Source organism: Nycticebus coucang, chromosome 7, assembly GCF_027406575.1.
Source record: "Nycticebus coucang isolate mNycCou1 chromosome 7, mNycCou1.pri, whole genome shotgun sequence".
Lineage (NCBI taxonomy): Eukaryota > Metazoa > Chordata > Mammalia > Primates > Lorisidae > Nycticebus > Nycticebus coucang.
Window position 1 is genome coordinate 53521163 of NC_069786.1, and position 7183 is coordinate 53528345.

The window sequence follows — 7183 nt, forward strand, 5'->3', positions numbered from 1 at the left end:
AAAAACCCATTAAAAAATAAAAATATAAAAAGAACAAATAATACAGACAAAAATTACACAATATTACAGCTATTTATGTACCATTTGTCCTTTATTGGATATTATTAATAATCTAGAGAAGATTTAAAGTATAAAGGAGGATATGTATAGGTTATATGCAAATATTGTGCTATTTTATGTAAGGGACTTGAACACCCATGGATTTTGGTATCCTGGAATCAGTTCCTGAGAATACTGAGGGACAAGTGTACTTAGAAAAAAAAGATTCAATGGGAGAAGCAGAAGCCACCTTTTATATCCTTCTCTTGTTTTAATTGACAGAAATTATATATATTTATGTTATGCAATATGATGTTTTGATATATGTATACATTGCAGAATGGCTAAATCAAGCTAATTAACATACACATTACCTCACTTATCTTTTTGTGTGTGCAGTGAGGACATTTAAAATCTATTCTCTTAGCAATTTTCAAGTATACAATATATTGTTATTAACCATAATCACTGCAATGTACCATTAGATCTTGTGAATGTATTCCTCCTGTCTGACTAAAGTTTTGTGTCCTGTGACTAACATCCGTCTTCCCAGTCTGCCATCTCTCCTAGCCCCTGGTAAACACCATTTCACTTTCGGCTTCTAGGAATTCAGCTTTCTTAGATCCCACATATAAGTGCGATCATGTGGATATTTGTCTTTTTGTGCCCGGCTTATTTCATATAATGTGATGTCCTCCAGGATTACCTATGTTGTTACAAATGACAGGATTTCCTTCTTTTTTGTGGCTGAATTGTATTCCATTGTGTAGATTCCACAGTTTCTTTATCAGTTCATCTGTTGACTGGCACTTAGGTTGATGCCATAGCTTGGCTATTTTTTTTTTTTTTTAGTTTGTTTGTCTTTTGGAGACAGACTCTTAGCTCTGTCACCCCAGCTAGAGGGCAGTGGTGTGATCATAGCTTGCTGGGCTCAAGCCATCCTCCTGACTCAATCTCCCAAAGGGCTGGGACTATAGGTGTATGCCACCATACTTGGCTAATTTTTCTATTTTTTTAGTAGAGACAGGATCTTGCTCTTGCTCAGACTGGTCTTGAACTCTAGGATTACAAGAGCACTAGGATTATGGTGGTGAACCTCTGGTGCAATTAACAATGGACTGCAATATATCCTTCATGTCCTGATTTCATATCATTTCGATATATACCCCCAGAAGTGGGATTGATGGACCATGTGATAGTTCTATTTTTAATTTTATTTTTTTGAGACAAGATCTCACTGTCTTCCCCAGGCTAGAGTACAGAGGTGTCAACACAGCTCACTGCAACCTCAGACTCTAGGACTCAAGTGATCCTCCTGCTTCAGCCTCCACAGTAGCTGGGACTACAGGAATGCACTACTACACCCAGTTCATTTTTATAGTTTTTGTAAAGAATAGGGTCTCACTATGTTGTCCAAGCTGGTCACAAACTCTTGTCCTCAAGTGACCCTCCTGCCTCGGCCTCTCATAGTACTGGGATTACAAGCGTGAGCCATTGCACCAAGTCTATTTTTAATTTTTTGAGGAACCTCCATACTGGATCCCACCTGACTGTACTAATTTACATTCCCATTAAAAATTTACAAGCGTTCCCTTTTCCGCATATCCTCATCAAGACAAGTTATCTTTTGTCTTCTTGATAGTAGCCATTCAAACAGGCAGGAGGCGATATTTCACTGTGGTTTTAATTTTCATTTCCCTGATTATTAGTGATATTGGGCATTTTTTCCCCATATACTTCTTGGCCATTTGTATGACCTTTCAGGTAAATATCTATTCATGTTATTTGCCCATTTTAAAATCAGGTTATTTATTTTCTTACTATTGAGTTAAGGAGTTCCTTATATATTTTGGAAACTAACCTCTTCTCAGATATACAATTTGCAAATATTTTCTCCTGTTGTGTAGGTTATCTCTTTTCTCTGTTGATTGTTTCTTTTGCTGTGCGGAAACTTTTTAGTGTGATGTAATCCCGTTTGTCTATTTTTGCTTTTGTTGCCTGTGGTGAGCCATCTTTTTAAAGTCATTAAGCTTTAAGAGGTGAGAAATTTTTCTGACCACACACAGATATTCTCATTTTTTCTTTTTCAAAATAGAAAATATACACTAACTGTGTTAAACCTTATTTAGCCCCAGGATTCAGAAAATTTGGATTTGAATTCTAGCATTTATTTATTTATTTTTTGAGATAGAGTCTTACCATGTCGCCCTCGGTAGAGTGCCATGGCGTCACAGCTCACAGCAACCTCAACTTGGGCTTAGTAATTCTCTTGCCTCAGCCTCTCAAGTAGCTGGGACTCCAGGCTGAATTCTAGCATTTAACACTCACTACTTTCTGCATTATCTCAGATGAGTTGTGCTTTTTCCTGCCATTCCTTCCCCATCTGTAAGTCAGTTGGTCCTCCTCACTCGTGTTCTCTCTTTCAAGGGGAATGATGTCCAAGTTCTTGGAAACCTAAGTTCTTCAAACCTCTCCCCAGAAGAGGAACGTCTGCCCAGTGGAGCTAAATGGGATCTGAGTCAAACAGCCATAAAAGATAAACTCAGATATTTAAAATCCATAGGCAAGGAATTCTTGCTTAGGGTCAATCTTTCCAAACAACGAGGGATTTTTCTTTGCCTTTAGACATTTTCTTGTCATCTTGAATAAAAAATACAAAATACTAGCTAACAATTTCTTAAAGAAACGAGGTTACTATTAAAACCAGTGATTTTTTAACTCTACAAAGCCCAGCTCCCCTTTTTATAAGATATTTTATAAGACCTGCTTTAATTCTGACATTAACAGCTTACAAATGAGCATAATTTTTAGAAAGCAATATAACGCTTAGTTATAATATAAAGAGGTAATTCAAAACAAAGACATTTATAATGAAGTAGCATGTATTTTATTAGGTAGACATCTAGATGTGGCCAATAGACGTAATAGCATAGTTGGCTGCTTGCACTTATCTGCAGAATCAGTGTAAATGATACAGCTGTGAACACCTGATACAGGTGTGTTATATTGCAAACTCCAAAACCATATGCAGTATTGGTACTGGTGATATGATTTTCTTAAATGTTGAACAACTTATGGTAAATTTCTAACAAAGTATTCCCATAAAACTTGGATCTATTAAATATGTGAAGAAAATACTTGGTATTTATTTGCAAAATGGAGTTAAGTTCTAAGTTCGGATCACTAAAAGTACCCTTTCAGCTAAATGTATGTCTTTGGTAGACATTGAAAAGAATTCAGGATATGGGACAATTCCTACTGCATGGGACAGTCCTGTACATTTTAAGAAATAATGTACTTCCACTATCGACCCACCAAATACCAGTAGACCCCAGTTATTGTGTTGTTATAAAAACCTTCCCACAAATATTTACAGTGCAAACTAATAGTAATACCATCCCTGCTGAGAAACTCTGCTGTCAACAGTACCTGGCACTTGGCGTGTGTTTAATACATGCTTACTGATTGGATGGATGAGTGACTGCGAAATAGTAAATCCCTAAAAATAACCTTAACCTTTGTCTATAAATAACAGGAAACTCAACTAACAGTAGCTTTTTGTTTTTTGGGTTTTTTTTTTTTTTTTCTGTAAGAAGTTTGGAGTTAGGCTACCGAGGGTTGGTCTTGCATTTCCAGAAGTGGTCAGTATCTATAGTTCCTATTTCATTTCAATTTTGCCATCCTTGCAAATCTGTTATTTCATCACCTCAAAAATTAGGCATGGCTGCTCCATCTCTGGGTATTACATTTGCATTCAAAGCAAAAAAGAGGAAGGAAGGGGAAAGGATCATTGCCAGCAGATGACTTCCTCTTCCTCTTTTTGGCCAGAACTGTGCCACAAGGTGAGTGCTGGCTACAAGGGAAGCTATAATTCTTCCCCTCAAAGCAATAGAAACCAGAATTTCGTCTTCAGTAGGTTCTTGGTCTCGGTGATTCAAAGAATGAATCCACAGACCACAGATCAGTGGTAAGACAGGATTTATTTTATAGAAAAGAATACAAAAAACACCAAAGCTCCTGGCAGAGAGAAACAACCCAAGTCGGGGGCAGGGGAAGTGATCTTTCTCTCCTCTTCTCTGGGTGCTTTGTCTAGGGGTATATGCAGTGGCCTGGGTCCTGTGTAGTTACATTTGGCCAGGACTCGGTAACAGATGAATAGATAGTCCCTTCTGCTGGGGCAAGGTGAATGAATGCATTAATGAATGGATGCAATCACTTTCTTTCTCAGGCCTAGGAAACTTACATGAAATTGACCAGGCCTCAGAAATGGGGGGGGGGGTCCCTGTTCAGCCACAAGTGCAAGGGGAGGGAGACACCAAGGCACTGGTGTCTCCCCAGCAGTGGTCTGGCCCCTGGCTACTGGAGCCTCCTGCGGACCCCCCTCCCCCATCCTCCAACTTGCTGGTTCTCCTCTACCCCCTGCACCAAGACTGCAGGAGCAGAGGCTGCAGTTCCGTCCTCAGCTCCATGGAGCTCGCTGGGGCAGCACCTGTTCTGTATCACAATAATACTGCCATAGAAAGTGAAAAAAATAGAAGAAGAAGAAAGAGAAAGAAAAGAAACAAAACCCTTCAAACACAGTATTGAGCTACTGAGCTGCCAACAAGAAGCTAAAAGTACAGTGAACAAAGAACTACTAGAAGTTGAGGAAAGTGCTGAGGCCTTTGCCTTGGGAATACATGTGATAACTCTGGTGATCTTGGGGTGTCATTTATAACAGCCTTGTAGGAAGTGAGGAGGCCTGCCAAGGGTGTGAAGTCTAATAGAAGATCTTAACTCAAAGTTGGAAAAAAAAAAATGGCAATCCACAGACTGGAAAATATTCACAAAGACTTGTATTCAGAAAGTATTAAAACACCTACAAATTCATATCAAAAAGAAAAACCAATTTTTAAAAAGAGACAAAATTCTTGAAAAGACTTTTAAAAAAAGATATATAATAGCCAATAAATTCGTGTAAAGATACTCAACATCATTAATCATTAGGAAAGTGCAAATCAAAATCACAATGAGATACTATTATACATCCATTATAAGGGTTAAAATTAAAAAGACTAAGCAAATCAGAGAGGTAGTTGGAGGCAAGAAAAACCTAAACTTTCTTTCTTTTTTTTTTTTTGAGACACAGCCTCAAGCTATTGCCCTGGGTAGAGTACTATGGCGTCACAGCTCACAGCAACCTTTAAATCCTGGGCTTCAGCAATTCTTCTGCCTCAGCCTCCGGAGTAGCTGGGACTACAGGCGCTCACCACAAGGCCCACCTATTTGTTTTTTTGGTTGTAGTTGTTATTGTTGTTTGGCAGGCACGGGCCAGATTCAAACCCACCAGCTCTGGTGTATGTGGCTGGCGCCTTAGCCACTTGAACTACAGGTGCCGAGCCTGAACTTTCATACATTGTTGATAGGAATATAAAATGTACAATCACTTTGGAAATGATTAGCACTTTCTTTCTTTCTTTTTTTTTTTTTTAGAGACAGAGTCTCACTTTGTCACCCATGGTAGGGTGCTGTGGCGTTGTCACAGCTCACAGCAACTTTCAGCTCTTGGGCTTAGGCAATTCTCTTGCCTCAGCCTCTCAAGTAGCTGGGACTACAGGTGCCCACCACAATGCCCAGCTATCTTTGGTTGCAGTTTGGCTGGGGCCAGGTTTGAACCTGCCACCCTCGGTACATGGGGCTGACGCCCTACTCACTGAGCCACAGGTGCTGCCCAGATTCAAGCAATTTCTTACCACATTAAACATATATGTACTATAACCAAGAGAAATGAAAACATGTATACACAAAAGCTTGTACATGAATGTTCATAGCAGCATTAATAACAAAAGCCAAGATGTGGAAACAAGCCAAATGTCAAAATGTGGTATATTCTTATAATGGAATATTATTTAACTATAAAAAGGAATAAAGTGCTGGCACATGCTACAGTGAAATATCACCCTACATGAAACAAGTCAGACACAAAAGCCACGTATCATAATGGTGCCATTTGTATGGTTTGTATCCATAGTAGGCAAATCCACCCGAACAGAAAGTCAGTGGTTGTTAGGAGCTGGAAGAGAGAAGTAGAAAGGGACTTCTAATGGCTAGAGGGTTTCTTTTTGGAGTGATAAAAATATTCTGGAATTAGATAGTGGTGATTCTTACATAACTATACTAAAACCCATTAAGTTATGTACATTACATGGATGACTTATATAGCATATGTGTTATATCTCAATAAAATTGTTGTAAAAAACAAATATAATCTATATATATCACTAGCATTGCCACTACCTCAAGATTGCCACTGCCGGCATCTCGGCACATAGTCCTCCAGACTCATTTCTGTGCAACATATGTACCTGTTTAAAAATTGGGTTTACCATGCATGCCACCTAATTTTTTTTGTTGTTGTTGTTGTGAGACAGAATTTCACTTTCTCCCCCTGGGTAGTGTGCCATGGCATTATCATAGATCACAGCACCCTCAAGCTCTTGGACTTGAGCGATCCTCCTGCCTCAGCCTCCTGAGTAGCTGGGACTACAGATACCTGCCACAACGCCCGGCTAGTTTTTCTATTTTTAGTAGAGACAAGGTCTTGCTCTTGCTCAGGCTGGTCTTGAACTCCTGAGCTCAAGCCATTCACCTGTCTTGGCCTCCCAGGACACTAGGATTAAAGGCATGAGCTACTGCACCAGGCCAAAAAGTATTTTTAATTATAACATATATAGCTTTATGAAGTTATACCAGACTGGAAAGTCATTGTCTTGTTTTTGATCTTAGAAGGAAAACTTTCAGTCTTTTATCATTATGTGATATTATAGGATATTAATTCTGGGGTTTCGTAAATGCCCATTATCAGGATGAGTAAGTTTTCTTCTATTTCTCATTTGCCATCTTTTTTTTCTTTTCTTTTCTTTTTTTTGAGACAGAGTCTCACTTTGTCACCCTCAATGGAGTGCATAGCTCACAGCAAGCTCAAACTCTTAGGCTCAAGTGATTCTCTTGCCTCAGCCTCCCGAGTAGCTGGGACTACAGATGCCCACCATAGCACCTGGCTATTTTCAGAAAGGGGGATTTCATGCTTGCTCAGGCAATCCACTCATGTTGGCCTCCCAGAGTGCTAGGATTACAGGCATGAACAACCATGCCCAGCCTTTTT